The sequence below is a fragment of the Manihot esculenta genome, chromosome 7 (genome assembly GCF_001659605.2).
Source record: "Manihot esculenta cultivar AM560-2 chromosome 7, M.esculenta_v8, whole genome shotgun sequence".
NCBI lineage: Eukaryota > Viridiplantae > Streptophyta > Magnoliopsida > Malpighiales > Euphorbiaceae > Manihot > Manihot esculenta.
In genome coordinates, this window is record NC_035167.2 from 22,499,906 (window position 1) to 22,522,267 (window position 22,362).

The window sequence follows — 22,362 nt, forward strand, 5'->3', positions numbered from 1 at the left end:
TAAAATGAGAGAAATGCAATAGAGAAAGATAGAGAAAGGTATGATACACATGCCATATTTTTCAAATAGAAAACCCATGCATGATCAATCTCATTGGTCTTTTAAGTCTACAACTAAATCCTCGTATCATTATACACCCTCAAATGCATAATCTAATGCAATATTAAAGCACCCATGTGTTTTGACCCATCGATGGATTTTTAGGCATTAAACTCTTAAATCACTAGTTGCATGCATACTTTTAATTTTTATTATAGAAATATAATTTAATTAATCTCATTAATTTAATTTAAAAAATATAAAATTAAATTCTAATTTTTAAAGTTAAATTAGAATTTACAATCTCATTGTAATTCAAAGTTTATGTATGCACTTTTCTTACCTAGAAATTAATCTAAATGACTTTAATATAATTTCAAAATTTATGAACATAAATAATAATATAATGATCAAGGTAATTAATTTATAATATCTCTTTCGACCCTCCAAATCGAAATCAACACTAACATTTACCATATACTCCTATAACTGATCATTATATATGTTTATATATCTAATACTTGTGTAAACTGATTTTATTATTAGAAACTTTCAATTCAAAGTTTTAAAATATCATATACCTAATATAATTCAGATTTGGAGTTGTTGGGGTTAAACGGTAGCTGAAAACTATAGATATTGAGATAAACTCAAAACACAATGCAATCTTGACTAGAATTTTAGCATTAGTTGAATATTACAATTTAAATTGTAATGGATTACTAATCAAATTTTAATTGAACTAGGATAGTCAAACATTTAATTTAAATTTAATTATTCATCTCATGAAGGATACTAACCAACACCAACGATTGCAAAAATCAAGCCTCCATCACAAACCTTAGTTGAAACATCATGGTGGCTAAAATGTTCATCTCTTTTTGGGTAAAAATATGGTTTTGATTAATCTAAAGTAGTTTTAAAATAGTAATAAATAATTTAGATTAGGTTATTTATCTTATGAAATATCTTGATTGATATGAACAAGTCATGAAAAAGCCTATCCATTGCAATTCTTTTGATATGGCCGACACATGTTGTTTTCATAAATTCTTTGATAACAACCTAGCTCTTGATACTATTATTGATTTTTTAAGGTCTCATACATAAAGAAGGCAATGGAAATAAATAACCTTGAAGCCTAAAAAGGGCTAGAAGTCACCAATGATATAACACCCTTTATCCCGTCGATGTGTAGACTGAATAAGGACTGTCACATGCTATACTTTTTTTGACATTTGAAAACTAAACTATATATTTAATATGTATAATTATTAAGTTATTAGATTGTTCATATAAATTTTATAATATGAATTAAATAAATGTGAAAGATTTTGAATTAAAAATTTTGATAGAGTTTCTTTTATTTTATCAATATCTCAACCTGTGGTACATATAAAAATACATCTATAATTATACTCTCATCTATTATTTGAAGTTATATGATTTCTTAGTTAATTAAACATTACAAAATAACATCATTTCTCATTCTATCAAGGTTATCATTATATCTATATGTTTAGTCCCTTTTTGGATGCATGCACGATTACAACTCTTTAACTTACCTAATTTTTACAATAATATATACTTAATATGTACACGTCAAAATATAATTAGACAATGACTTAAATAGTTAAAACAACTAGCTATGATAAAGGCTTCAATGTCTAATGCTGATCTCTAATCATCTCTGTAGTGATTACTTTATTTACAACCTACATAAGATAAAAACCAATAAGCTGAACTTGTACCCAGTAGGTGATTACAGATAAATAATAATGTAGAACAAATATATTCATGTATACATATTATTTGATAAATAGTTGCAAGCATGTAAAGTGTAATTAATATAGTATATAGCATACATGTTAGAATTTTAGTATAAGATATAAGTGCAAATGTACACCTTTGTACATCTTTAGAATTTTTTGTATAATCAATAAATCATCATCTTTTGTCATAATTACATATTTTATATTCATAGTGAATTATCGTGGCCTAAGTTATGCAATAAATGAAAGAATATCAATATTCACTAGCCCTTATAAATACATAGAAGAATCGACTAGGTAGATAAAAAATTATAATAGTAGGAACAAGGGGCTAAATGGTAATTAAGCTCAAAAGCTGAAACTGCAATAGCAAGGTCTATGCCCACACATATGGGGTACCTAATATGTAACCTCAAATATAGATTATGTAATGATAGCAATACTGCAAACTCTGTGTATATGGCATGTCATACCCTCAAACTAATCTGAACTCCTACTAAGTTTATCAGGACCAACTATCTTTAATTTGATGTATCAAATTATTTAAAGTGAATGTACGTCTTTTGAATCCATTTCAAGTCATTTTGCAAACACATATATCATATACCAATGTTAATAAGATAAAAATTTATAGCAAATAGTGCACAAGTTTGTCGACTTAGCATTCAAAGTAGTGCATGAAATTAATTCGACTTTTGCATTTCATATAACTAATAAATATAGAATGATAAATTTTACTCACCTCATAATGCATAATAAGTTTGGTCGACAAGCAAACACTTGCATAAAGCAAATAAATGTATAATTCCTACTAAGTAAGCAAGCATATCAATTTTTATGTATTCTAATTCACAAAGGGCCCTTAGACACCTTATGAACAAAATTAGACTTAAGTTTCTTAAAATATATATATATATATTTATCTTTTAGCTTTCCAACAAGGTATGATTCATGAAATTTTGATCATCCTAGCTCAAGTTATGATTTTTTTTTTTGTAAACTTCTAAAAAGTATTAATACCAAACTATTCTAGATTACTAATTTTTTAATCCTACAAAGATTGAATTGTACACACAATTGCACATAGAGTTAGTTTTTGTATTCTTCTAACAAGTTTTAGCTCTATATCTTATGGATAATTTTCCATTAGTTACACTTTATTTCATTGAGTAAAAAATTAGTGATGACCTAGATATTACAGGTTGTTTCGAATGTATCTACTCTGCACTAGTTTTAATTTTCTCAAATTTTACACTTAGGTTTAGAATAATAATATGTCCTCTGCAGGAAGAGTTGATTTTCTCAAATTTATTTTGGTTCATATTAGATCTTATTTGGATAACTACATATTAAGATATAGGTTAAATATCATAAGCTAATCATGCAGGACTTCAATCTTCCAAGTTAGAATTCAAAACTCTATGCCTATTAAACACATTTTAATCCTTTCAATTATCATTCCATCACTCAAATAATTCTTATACACATCAAAATAATATTTTCAATAATTAAATACAAACCTTAACTATGCATAATAATAAGAAATTCAAGGAAAATTAAAAATCAAACGAACTCTAAACCTTGCTGCAAATATCTCCTCTACACTCCTACTCTATAATTGTCTATTTTCCTTTTGAAGTACCTTCACCTATGTCAATATATGTTTTAGGAAATTATTTCATAATTTTAAATTTAAAGCTTTACGATTTAAATTTATGCATGAGTGAATGAAAAGATGACGTTTCCTAGTATTTTCTTCAATTACCTTTGATTTTTAAAATTTTGACAACTTGGAACCCTATTATTTTCTTCTTAAAATATATTAAATTATGACTATTTCTCTTGATTTTGATCTAAGGATGAACTTTGTTTAAAGAAAGGAGTTGATTTGGTGGAAATGAAGAAAGTTAATCTCACCTTTGGTTAATCATGGAGGAAATTCGGCCATAAGGAGAAAAGAGGAAGACAACCTTTTGTTTTGTTTTCTCATCTTCCTTTAAGTCCTTAAGTGATATTTGGATGGCTAGGATGAAGTGGAGGAACAAAATGAAGAGCTAGGATTTAATTTTACTTTTAAACTTTCCATATTCACACGTTAATATACTAAACTTTTTACCATATTTCAATTTAGTTGTTAAAATTTCATTATTTATAGATTAACCTACTAAAGCTATACTTTTAACTTTTAGAAGTCCATTTCATATAGGTAAGAACGTCAAATTTAATAAGCACCTCAAGCTAGCACGTTTGGGAACCCTTAGGAGTGACTTGTCTTCAACTTGCTGATCACACTATGTGCTTAATTTTTACATATATTTGTTTCTTTATTTAAGCTTTTTATGGTTTAGTTATTAGGATTTGAAGGCATTAAAATATTATTACGTTTCAGTTTTTACTTTAGCTCTATCTTAACATGTTTTACTCCATATGCAATGCAAGATGAACCTCTAAACATAACTTTTGACGCTCTATCTATAGGTAATTATGTGTCAAGTAGCTTGGGATAAGGTAGCACCTTCCCTAAGTATTTCGGGGTAAGCTACCACCTCCCTAATGCCACTTGCCCTAACTGTGAAAAACTTAACTCAAATTTAATGGTATTATTATTCCTAGCTATGGGTTTCAGGTTATGACAAAAGAATGATTAAATTAAATTGTGTAGAATTTTATCTTTGAGTGTGTAAAACTTTTGATTTCTTTGCTTTCCCTTTCATTATCAAGTTATTATAAACCACAATAATCTAAATTGATTACTTGAAAAATTAATCCACACAAGAAAGAGAAGCTAAGAACTCTCTAAGACTAGCAACAATGGTCAAAACCCCTCGAAGCTAGTGCAGGAGAGGCAACGATAACAAGGAAATTAACTAAAAGAGGTAAAACTTTTATTTTTGATACACCATAGGGTTCGACCAACAAAAAGGGTTTTATATCCCCTTATAAATATTAACACCTATTCTCTCCCTAATTTAACTCTTAAAAGGGTTGGTTTATTATTAATTATATATTGGGTCTAAACCATCCATTAGGTCTATTATAATTATATTAACTAAAATATCCAACACTTAAGCCCTTTTAACTTATACTTAATGTAATGAACTAGACCAATTATTTTCCTCTTTTTTTTGACCCATTAACATCTAATGCTAATATGTTCATTGTTATTTTACCTTAGATTTTTATTCCCATATATGTATAACCCACTGGACTTCTGGAATATTTTAGTTGCATATAATTTACATTATAATTTAAACTCTTTAATTATAATTCATTCTCAATGAATTTTTTTATTTATTTAATGCGCTAATCAAGAGAGGCATCTAACTGTACATTATAATTCTCAAAATTCTAGAAGATCAAAAGCAGTTTGACTATAACCCTTCCATATCCAATTACTATGCAATAAACTCCTTTCATATTTTTTTACATTAATCTCTATTGAATATAAACTTTGTATCATATTTAGTTAAATAATTAAATCTTGAAATATTAGAATCTCCATTCTAATTATATTCTTATAAATATTACTTATTAAGGCACTTCACTCTAGGCAAAGATTTATTTCAAGAATGATACAACAAGTCCCTACTTGTTATTTCAGGTTTAGTGTATCCTTTAGTGATTATTCAATTGTCTTCAAGGATTATATGTCGTGCCAATCTCTCAGCTTTCAATATTTTATGGTGAAGTATAAGTAGTTGAGTTCAAGTATAGCACTTATATACTTAGATATTTTTTATGATATCAAGTCTACCAATATTTGCATAACTGATGTAACATGATTTATCTATGTTATATTCGGGTCTCCAAGCATCGATATGTTAATTTTAGGCATTTCAATGCTTTTAGCATGTGAGAACTACCACTTGATCTAATCAAGAAGTATAACATGTGCTAGCCGATCCATATTAATAATGTTCTCTCTCATTAATATTATGGCTAGGGATAATTTAAGTGTTAACACATTTACATATAATACAAATCTCATATCATGAACTTTTTATGATTTCTTTTATAATGCGTTTTATAATACTTAGGACTTTATTATTAGTTTAAGATATTTATTAAATAAATGAATTTAATCATATGTACTAATGAATAAAGTATGCCATTAATAATAATCATGTTTATTAATTATCTCTATTATATCCATGCTCTAAGGCATACTTTTAAGATTCTTCCACTTGCACTAGAGCTAATCACCCCTTGTACTTAATGCTTAATATATATACATGGTAATCTCTTCCAACTAACTGCACCTCCTCTAAAGATGAATAGATAACTAGACTAAGTCTTGATTGTCTTTGTCAGACTAAAATTTGACATCACTATACCCACTTTCTTGTAAGTCGCCTTCTCCATAAATTGATTGGAACTTGCTTATGACTCTACGAGTATATGATACATCAGGTCGAGTGCATAACATAGCATACATGACTGATCCTATAGTAGACATATATGGGATCCTACTTATACATTCCCTTTACCCTTGTGTCATAGGACACATAGATTTAGAAAGCTATTTCTTATGTATCTTAGGAACAAATCCATGCTAAACCTTTTTAGCATCTTACTATGTATGTGGATTGAGAAAGAATTAGTGATCGGGGTTGTCGAAACCGGTCAAAAATAACCTTTCTGGTTATCAACAATTTACAACTGTAGATAGTGGTGAAAGGATCGAATCCACAGGGAATTGAGAACTTACCTATTTTCCTTATCAAGACCAAGAGAATTAACTGAAACAAAAATAAACTGAAAGAGAAATAAACTGAAACGAGATAAAACTGAAAGCGAGATAAACTGAAAGAGAAATAAACGAAAAGCAAAATAAACTAAAAGCAAAATAAACTGAAACGAGATAAAACTGAAAACGAGATAAACTGAAAGCGGAATAAAAATAAATTGCAGTAAAAGTAAAATGGGGGATTTGAGATTGATTTGATTAACAAATTACTGAAAGCAATTAAAATAAGTGAATAATAAAATAAAAGAGAAATAAATAATAAGAAAGCTCTAGTTGAAGAATTGGATCCACTTTAGTTGTTGGGATTGATCATTGACACTTAGTTTCTTTTGATTGATTCAATAGATTAGTTATGGAGATGGAAGACGCTTCTCACCACCATGTCTCTCCTTATAATTAAACCAATTAGGGAACGTCTTTTAATTAATTACTAATTAACAAATTGCCAAGGAACGTCCTTGAGCCTTAGGTATCAAACAATTATTAATTGTATGAAGAAAGAGAGAGATCCAATCCTAACTACTCAAACGCATGAGATGTTGCTAGATCATACAATTTCCTTGGTTTTTACACCAAGTGTTCTTATGTTTGAATAATCCAAGCAATTACGGACTTAAATCACCCAAACTAACATATTATTACCTTGCAATCAAGAATCAATTGGCCATATTGATCAAAACAACAAAGCAACAATGGAATTAAGCATGAGATTGTATGAATATTGAATAACAAAAGATAAACAATGTTTGATCAAGTCTCCCAATCCATAAAACAACTAAAGCATCACCTAATCTTCAACTAGAATAAAAGATTTCAGCCTCTCATGGCTGAAATAAAAACAAAAATAAAAGAAAAAAAAAGAAAGGTAGAAGAAGAGATGTGAATCCCGTAGGTGCCTCCCAAGGGGAGTGTAAAGAGTATGGGGAGGCTCCTTATGTGTCTTTTTATAGTTGAAAGTGTTGCCCTAGGTCTTCTTGCTGCCCAAGAGGTGCTTGCTGCCCAAATTGCATCTAAAAAGGAAAGAATCGCGTTTGGTGCTTCAGAAGAGGAATGGGCGCGCGGCTTGTCTTTATAAGAGGAAAGAGGCGCGACTAAGGCTTTTAGGAGAGAAAGTGGCGTGTATCAAGGCTTCAAAAAGGGAAGGAGACGTGGCTGGAGATTCAGAAGGAAAGAGACACATTCCAAGGCTTTCAGAAGAGGAAGGATGCGCGCCTTGGCCTTCAGAAGGCAAGTGGCGTGCGCATGGACTGCAGAAGAGGAAGGAGAGCGCGTAGTCATTAATGTGCAGAAGTGGAAAGAAATCTGTCCAGTCTTTCCTTTTTAGGTGGAGCCTTCGTTTGAATTTTGAATGCTGAATGAAGAAGAGGCAAGTGCATCTTCATGAAATCTTGCTGCCTAAAAAGGAAGATATGACTGCTGCAGTGTATGCACATCTTTGAATAAGGAAAGAAAGATCTGCGATTTGAATTTCAAATAATCTTCTGACTGAGCTTTCCTTATTTGCTTTTGCTTCTGCACTTTCCTTATTTGAGGACTTTCCTTTTCTGAAAACTTTTCTTATTTGACACTTTCCATAATTGGCTTCACCTTCTGAATAAGGAAAGAAGAATCTGCAATTTGAATTTCAAAGAATCTGTTGATTGCAGCTTTCCTTTTCTGGCACTTTCCTTATAAAAAAACTTTCCTTATTTAGCACTTTCCATATTCGAAAACTTTCCTTTTTTTGCACTTTTTGGCAGTTTTAAGAGCATTTTCTCTAGATTATCTCTTTACACCTAATATCTGCAAAACATGATTAAAACCACAAAATTAGGTAGAAAAGGTGTAAATAAACATCAATAAGATCATGATAATATGGACTAAAATATGCTCTATCTAATACCCCACACCTTGCCTTTGCTTGTCCTCAAGCAAATAAACACAATCAAATAAGCCTTCTTACTTTAGATCCTTATTTCCACTTAAACTCTTACTCTAAACACCTATTTTGAACCATTGCAGTGAATAATATATGCATCAAGGTTACTCACCTTCTTTCCTTATTTTTCTTTACTTAGCATGGCTAGGATTTGTTTTCCTCAAGAGAGATCACACATGCACATATTGTTTGTTAAGAATTTTGCTAGCTTTCAGAGTGACTTGCCCTTATCTTGAAGTACTTTATTCAGGCTTTATTTATTTGTTTATTTTTCTTGCACTTTATCCTTGCTTGAAGAAGTCACCAACCTTTTGACGTGAAGGTACATATTTGTGATACCCACCCTCAGTTACTCAGTTGATCACCTGTCCAAGTGGCTACTACCTCTGTTCTTAGTCTTTTGACCATTGGAACAGTTTTCAATTTGTGCTTTGAGGTCTTTGCCTTTGCTGAATTTTCTTTCTCTCAATGATTTGGGCAAGTCAACACCAATTGCTAAAACAAGTCACATTAAATTCATTCACACAAATTTCAATTCATTCTCTCTAATGAGGGCCATCAATATATTTTTCACCATAGCAAGCTCAAAGATTCAATTCAAAAGGCAATTCCCAAACATGAATACAACTCACTACAATTGATTCAACATAAGTTTAAAGAGTCATCACATCAATGGGGTCATGGAAAGAAAATTCATCCAACATAGTCTATCAATTTGAGTAGAGCAAATCAAAAAGAAGAAGATTGTGGTTGTGTGTGTTATTGAAAGCAAAAATGAAAAAAAATTTCAACTGTGGCTATTCAGAACTAAGCAAATCGCAAAAATGGAATTGAAAGAAAGAAAAACGCAAAAATGGAACTAAAATTGAAAGACTGACTGAAAATAAAAGTTCAGATATGCACCCCCACACCTAAATCATGCATTGTCCTCAATGTATTGGAAATATTAAAATGCAAAAGAAACTGAGTACTCCCCTGGGTGTGGTGTGCATGGTGCGATCCACTTGATCAAGGCTCAAGTAATTGGGGAAGGGAAAAGCGTCCCAACTGCATTGAGCAAAAAGTGTAGCACTCCTTTTTATATGGTCATAACCCATCTTATTTCTTTCATGTACTCATGAAGCAACATGATTAGCTTCTCTTCTTTCAAATGAGGTGTGCCTCTAGCCCTTATCCGGAGGTTTAGGAAGGCATTGGTCTGCATGGTCCTTTGGTTTAGGCTCTTGAACTTCCACTTGTTCCTTGTGAGCATGGGCTGTTTGCATTGGATCTATGGCTGAATTGATTTCAGTTTGCTCCTTCTGCGCAAGATCTGACTGAAATGGAAGGCTGGAAGGAGTTTCATGCGATGGAAGCTGAAGAGGTGCGACTAGAAGAGTTGCAGGACTATCCTGCGATCCAAGCTGAGGTGGTTCGGTTGGAGTTCCTTCTGACTGCGCAAGGCTGATCTGAAGAGGTGCGATTGGCTCTCCTTTGTTCTGCGCATGTTTGCAGTCCACCTGTTGGATGCAACAGTCAGTTTTTTTCAGTTCTGGCTCTTTCTGGCTCTCTTCCCTACAAGGATCATTGTTTAGTATATCATTTTGATTTATATAAAAAATATCTTTGCTCAAATAATCAATGACATCTAAACTATCAATAGGTTCTGTTTGACCAGTTTGTTTGGACAAATAGTTTTCTGATTGTTTCTCTTCAGCAGCTTGCTCTTGTACTTGCCAACTTTCATCATCGGTCTCATCATCTTGAAGCTCTTCCTCTCTTCTTAACATGGTTACACTCATTGAGGTGGTCAATTGTTCCACTTGCTGTTGGAGAGTTTGCACAGAAATCGCCAATGTCCTAATCTTTTCTTTAAGGTGCATGTTGAAACTTGGAGGTGCTTGTTGGGATTGATATCTTTGATAATTTTGGTAGTTATTGTCCTCTGCATAACTGAAGTCTGGATAGTCTCCCCAACCTGGATTGTATGTGTTATAGTATGGATCATGTCTTGACTGTTCATAGAATCCTCCATATGCATGAACTGGTTGGTCATTGAGTCCTCCAAATGTATGTCTAGGCTGACTATCCCCATAAAGTGTAGGACATTGATCAGTTGGGTGTCCCATATATCCACAGATCCTACATGGCTTTGTTGGCTGGGGTGCTTGAACCTGTTGAACTAGTCCTATGGCAAAATCTTTCATAAAAGATGTCAGAAAACAAAGATCAGATCTACTTACCTCATCCATGCTTCAGATCTGCGATGGTGACTGTGCCTTTTGGTGAGATGTTCGGCGGTCGAATGAGGATGAGGTTCGGCGGCGGAAGGTTGATGAAGTTGGGCGGCCGAATGTGTTGCAGAAGGTGCTCCTGCACAAAGGTGGTCTTCACTCTTTTTCTTTTCTCTTTTTTTTTTTTTTCAGATCTGCGATATGGTGTTCTTCGGGTTACAGATCAGGTCCTGAAAGAAAAATAAATTAGTTAAATCAATTCCCCGGCAACGGCGCCAATTTTTGACTCGCGGTTGTCGAAGCCTGTAACGACCCGGAAATCGGACCGCTACCGGCGCTAGGATCCAGATCGACATAAGGTCGCCGGGACCCGTAGCAAGCTTGCTATACTCTCTGTGTACCTGTAAAATCCCATACATGATCATACATTTTCTGTAAAACATAAAATTTTGCTCTGTACCAAGGCTCAACCTGTGCATACACTATCTCTGTACTACAGAACCCCTTACTAGAGCTCTCATCATTGCTCTAGACGGGTTAAACTCGAAATATGTTAAGCTTGGTTTCATACTCATCAAGAAAATATTTACATAAAACAGACCATGTATACAAAAAGGGATTTACACAATATATGGGTCAAGCACAATACTATACTCTGTACAATACCAAAACATCTCTTTTACAATTTTACATGTCTACACTATGCTATTACACCACTCTTTACTCTTTTTGTATCCTGCTGAACTCCCCCTGAACTCTGAACCTGCAAGACTGGGATTAAGGGAAAGGGGTGAGCTATACTAGCCCAGTGAGTAGAACAGTACAACATGTGAATAAACATGCTCAAATGAAATGCATCATATCACAGACAATTCACAGCAAGGATGAATGTGTCACCAATAGTCCCGACACACTATACTCGTGCCAGGGCGTAGAATGGGCACCTGGTCTTCATTATACCTCATGTCAGGGCGTAGAATGGGCACCTGGTCTTTCTCAGAGACTAATGGATCATCCACTATCCATCCACATCCACAATATAGAATGCAATGCAACATATTCGTGAATTCTAATGCAATCAACCTATTGCATATTCATGATGCATGAAACAAGCTAAAAACATTTGATTTCTCAATTAAATAGCTTAAGTTTAGTTCCACTCACCTCTGGCTGACTCTGAAGCAGTGCTCACTGCTGATCTCTTTGGTTCCTTTGGTCCGTTCCTACACAGGTGGACTCAAATGAGGGACGAAACTAACTCGATAACATCTCTATAAACCTCCCCAAAAACCCCCTAAAACATCCTAAAACAATCAAGGAAAACATGCAAAAGAAGGCTGGACAAGGCACTTTCGGCGGCAGGTTCGGCATAACATCTCTATAAACCTCCCCAAAAACCCCCTAAAACATCCTAAAACAATCAAGGAAAACATGCAAAAGAAGGCTGGACAAGGCACTTTCGGGGGCAGGTTCGGCAGCCGAAAGTCCCTCCAGAGCCGAAACTCAGACACTTTCGGCGGCACCTTCGGCTGCCGAAAGTCCTTCCAGAGACGAAACTCATGCATGCTCGGCGGTCGAAACCCCCTCCAGAGCCGAAAGTCCAAACTTTCGGGGGCGAGCTTAGGCAACCGAAACCACCTCCTTAGCATGTTCGGCGGCCGAACCCTCCTTCGGCGGCCAAAACTGGGTTCCCTAGTAAGGCAGAACCCTGCTCTGCTTCATGCAAAACTTCTCCAACTTCACTCAATCATGCAACCAACAACTCAACAACAAGCATATACTCAAGTACATGCACAAAGGGGTCCAAAACTACCTTAAAACCCTAACAAACATCACAACTCAACACATAAACATGCTTTCACCCACAATCAACTAAAAACCCTACTTATCCTACTCATGTATCTCTACCCATAAAACTCCATAAAACCTTCATAACACATAAAAAGAAGTTAAGGATCTTCACTTACCTCTTGAAAACGAGAGGATAGACGATCCTAACGCGGAGATATGGAGAAACTCGCTCTCAAAGTCTCCAAGCTTCAAAACTTTGGTTTTTAGCTCAAAAGCTTCAAAACAACAAGAAAACTCATCAAAACTTTGAAAGATTTGAGAAAACATGAAGATCACCCAAGGAAGATCATGGTCTCACCTCTATCCGTGGAAATGGAAAGAAAATCTTATCCATTCACCGACCTATGGCCTTTTATAGGTAGCTGGCCAGACCACCTTCGGCGGCCAAACGTGATGCCTAAAGCATGCATGTTCGGCGGCCGAACATCACCTTCGGCGGCCGAACCTGGCTTTTCTTCCTTGGTGCTTTTCTTTCAAAAACTCATTTTCTTTACACTTAAAACATTAAAACATACCCAAACACTTTAGAAAAAACATATCTATCACCCTTCTAGAGGGTTCCGACATCCGAGATTCCACCGGACAGTAGGAATTCCGGTGCCAGACTCTAGCCGGGCATTACATTCTCCCCCCCTTAAGAACATTCGTCCTCGAATGTTTCTCAAACAACTAAACACATAAAAAGGAGGAAAAACTAACCTCAAAACAGATATGGATATTGCTGGAGCATAGACTCCCGTGTCTCCCAGGTGCACTCCTCTATATTGTGGTGGTACCAAAGGACTTTCACCATCGGAATTTCCTTGTTCCTCAGCTTTCTGATCTGCGTGTCTAGGATCCGCACTGGCTGCTCTACATAGGTGAGATCTCCAAGGATCTCTATATTAGGCTCACTAAGAACCTTACTCGGATCTGACACGAACTTTCATAACATAGAAACATGGAACACCGGGTGAATTCTCTCCATAGAAGCAGGTAAATCCAGCTTATACGACACATTCCCGATCTTCTGCAAGATCTCAAAGGGTCCAATGTACCGTGGAGCTAGCTTACTCTTTTTCCCAAAGCGAACCACTCCTTTCATTGGAGACACCTTCAGCAATACCATATCACCCTTCTGAAACTCTATCTGCTTCCTGCGGACATCTGCATAACTTTTCTGTCTGCTCACAGCAGTTCTGATTCTCTCTCTAATAATGGGCACTACCCTGCTGGTGATTTCCACTAACTCGGGCCCTGCAAGAGCCTTCTCTCCCACTTCTTCCCGGCAAACAGGTGATCTAAACTTCCTCCCATACAAAGCTTCATAAGGAGCCATCCCTATGCTAGCATGATGGCTGTTATTGTAGGCAAACTCCACCAAAGGTAGATGCTGCCTCTAAGAACCGCCAAAATCTAACACACACATTCTGAGCATATCCTCTATGGTCTGGATGGTCCTCTCTGACTGTCTATCAGTCTGTGGATGGAAAGCAGTGCTAAAATCCAACCTTATGCCCATCACACTCTGCAAACTCCGCCAAAACCTGGAGGTGAACTGGGGTCCTCTATCTGACACTATAGATACTGGAACGCCATGCAACCTTACTATCTCGTCCACATAAACCTGTGCTAACTTGTCCACAGAGTAGTTACTCCTAACAGGGATGAAGTGAGCAGATTTAGTCAGTCTGTCCACAATCACCCATATAGAGTCTAGTCTGTTGGACGCTGCCGATAACCCTACCATAAAATCCATGGCTATGTTCTCCTATTTCCACTTTGGAATCGGCAGTGGGTTAAGCATTCCAACCGGCTTCTGATGTTCCAGTTTCACCCTCTGGCAAACCTCACAGGCGGACACAAATTGTGCCACTTCTTTCTTCATAGCTGGCCACCAATACACCCTTTTCAGATCCTGATACATCTTGGTGGCCCCAGGGTGAACACTGTACCTCGCATTATGAGCTTCCCTCATAATGTCTCCTTTCAGACTTATGTCATCTGGTACACATAGTCGATTCCCATAGCGGAGGATCCCTTCGCTGTCAAATCTGAACTCTGCATTGTTGCCTGACTGAACAGTCCTGGCAATTTTCACTAGCTCAGGGTCCTCATGCTGTTTCTGAGCTACCTGCTCCAGAAACACAGGTGTCACTCTCATCTGTGCTATTAACGCGCCTGTCCCAGACAACTCTAGCTGAATCCCTTCCTCAATGAGCTTATAAAACTCTATCACCACTGGTCTTCTCTCTGCTGCTATATGGGATAAACTGCCAAGTGATTTCCGGCTTAGGGCGTCTGCCACAACATTCGCCTTACTCGGATGGTACTGAATCTTGCAATCATAGTCACTCAGCAGTTCTACCCATCTTCTCTACCTCAAATTCAGCTCTCTCTGACTCAAGATGTACTGTAAACTCTTATGATCGGTGAAGATCTCGCATTTAACCCCATACAGGTAATGCCTCCACATCTTGAGGGCAAAGATAACTGCTGCCATCTCTAGGTCATGTGTGGGGTAATTCAACTCGTGCTTCTTCAACTGTCTAGAAGCATAAGCAATCACCCTGTCATTCTGCATTAAAACACAACCCAGTCCCACTCGGGATGCATCACAGAACACTATGAAGTCCTCATTACTGACGGGCAGAGCTAACACCGGTGCTGACGTTAATCTCTTCTTTAGCTCTTCAAAGCTCTATTCACATTGATCAGACCAGACAAACTTCTGGTTCTTCTTAGTCAATCTGGTCATAGGAGCAGCAATCTTTGAGAAGTCCTGTACGAACCTCCTATAGTACCTTGCCAAACCCAGAAAGCTTTTAATCTTTGACACTGTAGTGGGTCTGGGCTAGTTAGCTACTGCCTCAATCTTCTTGGGGTCTACCTCAATACCCTCTGCTGATACCACATGCCCCAAGAATGAAATGCTCATCAACCAGAACTCACACTTGGAGAACTTGGCATACAAGCCACGCTCTCTCAGTGTCTGCAGAACTGTCCTCAGATGATGGGCATGTTCCTCTGCATCTCGATGAAGACAATAACAAAGTGATCCAGATACTCTCTGAAAACTCTGTTCATGAGATCCATGAATGCTGCAGGGGCATTAGTCAACCCGAACGACATTACTAAGAACTCATAATGCCCATATCTGGTCCTGAATGCTGTCTTTGGCACATCTGCCTCTCTAACTCTCAGCTGATGGTACCCGGACCTCAGATCTATTTTTGAGAAACAACCTGCTCCAACTAGCTGGTCAAATAGATCATCGATCCTAGGCAGGGAATACTTATTCTTGGTAGTGACCTTGTTCAACTGTCGGTAGTCGATACAAAGTCTAAGGGATCCATCCTTCTTTCTGACAAAAAGCACTGGAGCACCACAGGGTGAGGTACTAGGGCGGATGAAACCCTTATCTACCAACTCTTGCAACTGCTCTTTCAGCTCTTTTAACTCTGCTGGTGCCATCCTGTAGGGAGGGATAGAGATCGGTCTTGTAACGACCCGAAAATCGGACCGCTACCGGCGCTAGGATCCGGGTCGACTTAAGGCCGCCGGGACTCGTAGCAAGCCTAACATGCATCCTGCTTAATCCCATACATGATCAACAACATACATAAAAATTAAAACTATTCTTTCCATGCACATCAACCATACTCAACCTGTGCATGCACTGAAAATAACATAAATCATTAACATTGATCCCTCTGTGGGATCTCATCAGTGCCCCCCCAAAGGGTGACATAACATATGTTGAGTTGATTGCATAAATGACATAAAAGATCCAAGATCATGAATTAGAAGGGATAACAACACTCTATGGTCAAGCACACCTCTAATATCCATAAACATCATTACATAACTATACTGTACTTTTACATTACATCGTTCTACGATTTGTCATGTCCACATTCTATCTATTACATACACAAGCTTTACTCTAACCGACCTCCTCTTCTATCCTGTACCTGCAAGCCTAGGGGTAAAAGGGAGAGGGGTGAGCTAAAAGCCCAGTGAGTAGAACTATAAAACATATTAACACTATGCTCCAATGAAATGCATCATAACACAGACAATTCACATAAGGGTTGGGTGAACTTGTCACCAATTAGTCCAAGCTAACTCTGTGCCAGGCCGTAGCATGGGGTCCTGGTCTTCCTGTCATACATACATTACTTACCATTGTCCCAGAGCCTCCTCTGGGCTCCTGGTCTTCGAGTCCCATAACCGTGCCAGGCCGTAGAATGGGGTCCTGGTCTTTCCTTACTCTGTGACAGGCCGTAGAATGGGGTCCTGGTCTTTCCTTACTTTGTGCCAGGCCGTAGAATGGGGTCCTGGTCTTCCTGTCATGGACTAATTGGGTCATCCAACATTCTCCCACATCAACAACAATCGATGCAATGCGGCATATTCGTGAAAACTAATGCAATCATCCTATTGCGTAATCATGATGCATGAAACATGATAAAACATTAAATTTCTCAATTTAAAAGATTAAGTTTTGTTCCACTCACCTCTGGCAGACTCTGACAACACCGAAGCAGCTGAACTCACTGCTGGGGTCCTCGGTTCCTCGGGTCCGAACCTACACAGGTGGACTCAAATGAGGGACCAAACATAGCTGAACATAACTATAAACTACTCCCCCAAAACCCCCTAAAACATCATGAAACAACCATAGAAAAACATGCAAAGGAGGCCTGGACAGGGCACTTTCGGTGGCAGGTTCGGCGGCCGAAAGTCCCTCCAGAGCCGAATGTCAGGCAGGTTCGGCGGCACCTTCGGCAGCCGAAACTCCCAGACAGAGACGAAACTCATGCATGTTCGGCGGCACCTTCGGCGGCCGAAACTGCCAGACAGAGACGAAAGTCTCCTTTCAGGGGCAAGCTTCGGCAGCCGAAAGGCTGCCTCCCCAGCCATGTTCGGTGGCCGAAAGTCCTTCGGCTGCCGAACCTGGTTTCTGCCAAAGGGCAGAAACTTGGCTCCCTTTGCACATTTCGCCTCCAAACCTTTCCAACATGCATCAAACCTATTCTACAACACACAAACACAAGCATACATGTCCCTAGGGGCTTCAAACCATCATAAACCCTATCTACAACACATCAAGCATCCACATTGTTCATGAATATACATTTATACCCATAAACATAACCATAACCTAAACAGGCATTCTACCCCATAGATCTACTTAAAACTTACTTTAAACATGCAATGAGCTTAAGATCGGCTCTTACCTCTTGAAGATCGAGAGAGAGACGACCTAAACTCGAAGTTGGGAGAGCTTGAGTTCTTGAACCTCCGAGCTCCAAAACTTTGCTCAAATGCTCAAATCTTCAAAATAAAGTTAAAACAAATGAAAATCTTGAAAGATCTAGAGGAAAGACGCCAAAGATGGGTGAGGGGCGGCGGAGACTCACCTTGGCCGAAAATGCGGAAAAAGCTAGCCCGTTTTCGGCTAAGGGACCCTTTTATAGTGGCTGGCCAGACCACGTTCGGGGGCCGAATGTGCCTCCGCATGCATGCCATGTTCGGCGGCCGAACTTGAGGTTCGGCGGCCGAACCTGGACTTCCCTCACTTATGCTTTCGGGGGCCTAAAGCACACCCGCAACGCATGCATGTTCGGCGGCCGAACTTGAGGTTCGGCGGCCGAACCTGAGTTTTCCTCCAAAGCTATTTTCATGCAAAAAAACTCATTTTCTTTCATACTTAAAACATAAAACACATTAAAACATTTTATAAAAATATGGTTTTACCCTACTAGAGGCTTCCGACATCCGAGATTCCACCGGACGGTGGGAATTCCGATACCGGAGTCTAGCCAGATATTACATTCTCCCCCCCTTAAGAACATTCGTCCCCGAATGTTCCTCAACTAGCACATGCATAGAGTCATCACAACATACACATAAAACACATAGAACTCACAAGGAACTAACCTTAGAAAAGGTAAGGGTATTGCTGGAGCATGGACTCCCGTGTCTCCCAAGTGCATTCTTCCATATTGTGGTGGTTCCAAAGGACCTTCACCATCGGGATTTCCTTGTTCCTTAGCTTTCTGATCTGGGTGTCTATAATCCGTACTGGCTGCTCAACATAGGTGAGATCCTCTTGGATCTCCACATCAGGCTCACTAAGAACCTTGCCCGGATCTGACACGAACTTTCTCAACATAGAAACATAGAAAACCGGATGGATTCTCTCCATTGAAGCAGGTAAATCCAGCTTGTACGATACATTCCCAATCTTTTGCAAGACTTCAAAGGGTCCGATGTATCGTGGGGCTAGTTTACCTTTCTTCCTAAAGCGAACCACTCCTTTCATTGGAGACACCTTGAGCAATACCAGATCCCCCTCCTGAAACTCTACTAGTCTTCTGCGGATGTCTGCATAACTCTTCTGTCTGCTTGCAGCAGTCTTGATTCTTTCTCTGATTAAGGGTACCACCCTGCTGGTGATCTCTACTAGCTCAGGCCCTGCCAAGGCCTTTTCTCCAACTTCTTCCCAGCAAACAGGTGACCTGCACTTCCTTCCATATAAAGCTTCATATGGAGCCATCCCAATGCTAGCATGATGGCTGTTATTGTAGGCAAACTCCACCAAAGGTAGATGCTGCCTCCAAGAACCGCCAAAGTCCAGCACACACATTCTCAGCATATCTTCTATGGTCTGGATGGTCCTCTCTGACTGTCCATCTGTCTGTGGATGGAAGGCAGTGCTGAAATCCAATCTAGTACCCATGGCATCCTGCAGACTCCGCTAAAACCTGGAGGTGAACTGGGGTCCTCTATCTGACACAATAGAAACAGGAACCCCATGCAGTCTGACTATTTCATCAACATACACCTGCGCCAACTTGTCCACAGAATAGCCACTCCTGACAGGGATGAAGTGAGCAGATTTGGTGAGTCTGTCCACAATCACCCATATGGAGTCCAATCTGTTGGACGTCGCCGGTAACCCCACTACGAAGTCCATAGCTATATTCTCCCATTTTCCACTCTGGAATAGGTAGCGGGTTAAGCATTCCAGCCGGCTTCTGATGTTCCAGCTTCACCCTCTGACACACTTCGCAGGCTGACACAAACTGTGCCACTTCTCTCTTCATAGCTGGCCACCAATAAACCCTTTTTAGATCCTGATACATCTTGGTGGCCCCGGGGTGAATGCTGTATCTTGCATTATGAGCCTCTCTCATAATGTCTCCTTTTAGCCCTATGTCATATGGTACACACAATCGACTCCCATAGCGGAGGATCCCCTTATTGTCGAATCTGAACTCACTGTCCTTGCCTGACTGAACAGTCCTGGCAATCTTCACCAACTCTGGGTCCTCATGCTGTTTCTGAGCCACCTGCTCCAGAAACACGGGTGTCACTCTCATCTGGGCCACTAAAGTACCTGTACCAGACAACTCCAACTGTAGACCTTCATCAATGAGCTTGTAAAACTCCTTCACCACTGGTCTCCTCTCTGCCGTGATGTGGGATAGACTGCCTAGTGACTTCCGGCTTAGGGCGTCTGCCACGACATTCGCCTTACCCGGATGATACTGAATCTTGCAATCATAGTCACTCAGCAGCTCTACCCATCTCCTCTGTCTCAAGTTCAAATCCCTTTGACTCAGGATGTACTGCAGGCTCTTATGATCTGTAAAGATCTCACATTTTACCCCATAGAGGTAGTGCCTCCACATCTTGAGTGCAAAGATTACTGCCGCCATCTCAAGGTCATGTGTGGGGTAATTCAACTCATGCTTCTTTAGCTGCCTCGAAGCATAAGCAATCACCCTCTCATTTTGCATCAGTACACAACCCAGTCCCACACGGGACGCATCACAAAAGACTGTAAAGTCCTCATCACTAGATGGCAGAGCTAAAACTGGTGCTGAAGTCAACCTCTTCTTAAGCTCTTCAAAACTCTCTTCGCACTGGTCAGTCCACAGAAACTTCTGATTCTTCCTGATTAGCCTGGTCAGAGGAGCTGCTATTTTCAAGAAGTCCTGAACGAACCTCCTGTAGTAACCTGCCAAACCCAAGAAACTCCTGATTTCCGTCACTGAAGTGGGTCTAGGCCAGTTAGCCACAATTTCTGTCTTCTTGGGGTCCACCTCTATCCCATTCTCTGACACTACATGCCCCAAGAACGAAATGCTCTTCAGCCAGAACTCACACTTAGAGAACTTGGCATACAAGCCATGTTCCCTCAAGGTCTGTAGAACTAACCTCAGATGATGGGCATGCTCCTCTACATTCCTGGAATACACTAGGATATCATCTATGAAGACAATAACAAAGTGATCCAGGTATTGACTAAACACCCTATTCATGAGATCCATGAATGCTGCAGGGGCGTTGGTTAACCCGAACGGCATCACAAGGAACTCAAAATGCCCATATCTGGTCCTGAAAGCTGTCTTTGGCATGTCCTCTTCCCTGATCCTCAACTGATGATACCCGGACCTCAGATCTATTTTGGAGAAACAACCCGCTCCTGCTAGCTGGTCGAATAGATCGTCGATCCTTGGCAATGGGTACTTGTTCTTGGTAGTGACTTTGTTCAACTGCCTGTAGTCGATACAAAGCCTAAGGGATCCATCCTTCTTTCTCACAAACAAAACTGGAGCACCCCAGGGTGAGGTACTCGGTCGGATGAAGCCCTTGTCTACCAACTCCTGTAACTGCTCCTTCAACTCTTTCAATTCTGCTGGCGCCATCCTGTAGGGAGGGATAGAGATCGGTCGGGTTCCAGGCATCAGTTCTATCTCGAACTCTATCTCCCTAGCAGGTGGTAAACCTGGCAGCTCGTCTGGGAACACATCTAAGAACTCTCTAACCACTGGCACCGAGGCGGGCTCTCTAACCTGACTGCTAAGCTCTCTCACATGAGCCAAATACCCCTAACATCCCCTCCTGAGCAACCTACGAGCCTGAAGAGCTGATATCAGACCTTTAGGTGTACCCCTCCTGTCTCCTCTGAAGACAACCTCAGACCCATCCTGACCTCTGAACCTGACTACCTTGTCCCTGCAGTCCAAGGTAGCACCATGGGTAGATAACCAGTCCATCCCTAGAATGACGTCAAAATCTGTCAAATCTAGAACCACTAGGTCGGCGGACAAGCAACTTCCCTCAACAAACACAGGACTACACTGGCAGACTGACTCTGCCACTGATGGATCACACTTGGGTCCACTGACCCAGAGAGGACACTCTAACCTAGAAGTCATTAGACCCAACCTCCCCACGGCTCTCGGAGCAATAAAAGAATGAGATGCACCAGGGTCCATCAAGGCATAAACATCTGAACAACCAATGACTAAGTTACCTGCCACTACGGTGTTAGATGCATCTGCCTCCTGCTGTGTCATTGTGAAGATCCGTGCTGGAGCTGATGGACCTTCACCTCTAAAACCCGCTGAAGAAGAGGCTGCCCCTCTCCCTCTACCTCTGCCACTGGCCTGAGTCATGGCTGGAGCCGCTGGCTGCGCTACACTGCCTGAAGCTGTCTGCTGGGACTGAGCCATCGGGACTGCTCTTAGACATTCTCGAGCCATATGCCCCTCCTGACCACATCTGAAGCAGGCGTTCGTCCCAAACCGACATACTCCCTTGTGTGGCCTACCACACTTCGCACAAACTGCATTATCCGCACCAGAGCTTGAGCCACTCCCAAATCCCAGACTAGACTTAACCTTGTTCCAGAACATATTCTTCTTACCCTTGGGTTTACCCCATCTCTTACTGCCTGAAGCTGCTGCACTCAAGGTAGAGGGATCTAACCTTCCCCCACCCGGAGTTTTTGAACCAGAAGATTATGCCACTGTCTGCTTAACT